This window comes from Pteropus alecto, unplaced genomic scaffold (assembly GCF_000325575.1).
Source record: "Pteropus alecto unplaced genomic scaffold, ASM32557v1 scaffold3496, whole genome shotgun sequence".
NCBI lineage: Eukaryota > Metazoa > Chordata > Mammalia > Chiroptera > Pteropodidae > Pteropus > Pteropus alecto.
The window spans coordinates 1-3,414 of NW_006438186.1; the positions used below are offsets into that span (position 1 = coordinate 1).

General features: G+C 36.3%; 1 pseudogene; it reads left to right on the forward strand.

Moving 5' to 3' along the window:
• Window positions 1-1,359: 1,359 nt before the first annotated feature.
• On the forward strand, window positions 1,360-3,122 carry LOC112482843 (annotated as a pseudogene).
• Window positions 3,123-3,414: the final 292 nt, after the last annotated feature.

Here is a 3,414-nt window from a genome sequence, read left to right on the forward strand (position 1 = left end):
GTGGGCAGAGGACCTGAACAGACACTTCTCCCTAAGTACATACAAATGGCCTACAAACATGAAAAGATGCTCAACATCACTAGCTACTAGGGAAATACAAATCAAAACCACAATGAGATACTATCTAATACCTGTTAGAATAGCTATAATCAACAGGACAAATACTAACCAATGTTGGAGATGATGCAGACAAAAAGGAACCCTCATATACTGCTGGTGGGACTGCAAATTGATATAGCCACTATGGAAAACAATATGGAGGTTCCTCAAAAATCTAAGAATTGATCTACCATATGATTCAGCAATCCTACTACTGGGTATTTTCCCCAAGGACTTGAAAACCCATATGCAAAAAAGATATTTACACACCGATGTCTAGTGCAGCATTATTCACTGTGGCTAGAACATGGAAGCTACTGAAGTGTCCCACGATAGATGATTGGCCAAAGAAGCTGTGGCACGTATAAACACTGGAATATTACTCAGCCATAAGAAGAGATGAAATACTGCCATTTGTGATAACATGGATGGACCTCGAGATAATCACACTAAGTGCAATAAGCCAGACTGAAAAAGTTGAAAAATCACATGATATCACTTATATGTGGGGATATAAACTGAAAAGCAACAAGTGAAAAGGACAAAGAGAGACTCAGAGCATGTACAGTGGACTAGTGGTTACCAGAGTGCAGGGGGTAGGTGAGGAGGGGAGAGGTAGACAGTGTAAAGGGGTCAAATATAGAGGTGTAGGGGTAGGGTGAAATAGGTAAAGGGGATCAAATATATGGTAGCTAAAGAAAACTGGACACTTGGTGGTAATCAACAATGGAATATATAGATGTCAAAATATAATGTACATCTGAAAATTATATAATTGTATTGACCAATGCTATACCAATAAACTTGATTTAAAAAAAAATGAAGAATGAATGAATGAATGAGTGAATAAAAGATCTGCAACTCCCCGACTCCCCCAAAAGGATATCTGTACACTTTTTAAATTGCATAATGACATTTTATTTTGTATTGTAAAGATATTCTTAGTTTCTAATATTGCACATAACCAATAATCATATGCCCTAGCGAAAAAAGAAAAAAAGATGTTCTGCCACAATAAGATTTGGCAGATTACACTACATAAATAACCAGCCTAATTTTGTGTTACTTGAAGAACATTTAGAGTGTGAAGGAAACACTGGCTGTAGGTTATGTTTAGTTGCTAGGAGATGGGTCATTTTGTGATGTCTCAGCTACTCAGGTGGTACACCGTTGTGGTGATCTGGGTAGTTTATCAGTGTAGGTCTGCCAAGACAGCATTTGGGGCTACGGTGTTCAAAACTAGGTCAGTGAGAAAAGTAGATGAAGAAGGGTTTATTTGACACAGCACATGTTTCTTCAGAAATTCAAGACGATTCTATAAAAGATGAATCAACTGAAGCAGCAACCTGCATTAGATCTCCTTTGTGTGATCACACAATGCCTGGGGCCTCGGACTTGAGATCTACAAACAAAGAAAATGCTTTCCAGACTTTTCCTGCACGGTCCTTGATAAGAAGACCACATCACACATTTTGGCTTTCTGGACCAGATGGAGATAATGATTTTCGATCTATGACATTTCCCAGAAATCTCTGAAAGATAGTTGAAAGCAATCAATTTCCGTCTATTTGCTGGGATGGGAATTGAACTTGTATAGTGATTAATGAAGAACTCTTTAAGAAAGAAATTTTGAAAAGCCTTCTTTTCAAAACTTTCGAATACCTTTCAGAGTATTTGAAACTGCAAGTATGAAACTTTGGTTTGACAGCATAAGCTTTATGGATTTATTAAAGTGCTAATATTCTAACTGATATTCTGGCAGAAGAGAAAGTCTCTGTTTTAAGCAAGGTAGTACAAAATTTACTTGCCACTTATAATAGGTTAATGTGTATATATATACACACATTATAATTTACATAGAGAGAGATGCATATGTATTTTTATGTGTTTCATAAAAATATATGAAAGTAGTAAGCTTAAAACTTTTTCCACAAAAACGAGAACTGTTTGGGCATTCTAGATTATAAAAAATGTTACTAGCAATTTTGACTCTCATCAGTGAACTCTTAAGGAAAGATATTGACACCACTTTAAATAGTGCACTTAGTGTTACTTTAAATGTAAAACTCATTTTCACTTGAGGGCCACATTACTTAAGTTTTCATTCCGAATTAGTGATTTTTGACAATAGTTAACAATGACCATGTGTTGATGACATTATCTTGGCATAATAACCTTGATACATGAGATTTCCAGGTTGAGTTTCTTATAATCTTGTGTCAGCAAATAACTTCCTCCTCTAGTTTTAGTTACACTTCTATCAAAATCCAAATTTTAAACGAGGCTGTCCCCAACTTTTCCTCAGAATGAAAAGGAGAGTTGGGATCAAAAATGCTTCTCCAGCAGCTTCAATAGCTCAAAAATTCAACAACGAGCACTCTGGAAGAGACTATTGTAGGTAAATCATCATTCTGCTTTCGTTGCTGACACACGAGGAGAAAGCATAGTTCCAACTTTCACAAATTTAAATATGCTACCAATAAGCAAGCCCGACCAGCTAGACAGATGCTTCTACATCTATTCCAATCAGAAGTCAATTTTCTCCTCCATCATCAACTTTATGTAGACCATCAGAACAAACTGTAATGGACCAACACGCTGTTTTGACTCAGTTGACCACTTTTCAAATGCACTCACCTGGCAGCTACACTCAAGCAAATGGTCATATTGTGAATTTTATTATAAGCACAACTTCTACTTCTCACTATATCATATTTCCCTTACAGAGAAGACCTTTTGGAAGGATGCAGCCTTCTACTTTTCCAACTAGATATCCCAATTTAAAAGTCAATGACGGCCCTTTTTCCACCTTGCAACCAGCAGGCAACCCATGGATCCCCATGACAATGATAGCTCATACATCTGCTGCCACTCTTTTGAGGTCAACTCTTCAACCACCTTTGTTAGGTGAACATCACCCTAATTACAAGCGATGCATCAATGGTCTACCAGACTATGAAAAATACCAAACATTAAAAACTATGTTGGCAAACATCAGCAAAATATGCAACCATCTCCTTTGAACGATAAACTTGTATGTTCACCTTATGGGTTAATTTTCCTTATTTTGAAAGAGTTAAGAGTAAAACAATGCTTTCTTTCATAGTAGACTATATACTATTGTTTAAATTTTGGAACATTTGGTCATTAGGAGCATTTAAGTAAATTATATCTAATTACCTGTTTAAAGGGGTAGAAATCAAGGGAATAAAGGAAAATGAAGAAACTAGAGTTAAGTGATGTTGGATGCAGTCCAGGATGAAAGAAATGAAGGCCTAATTTGGGATGATAGGAAGGGATAGATATATATCAAAT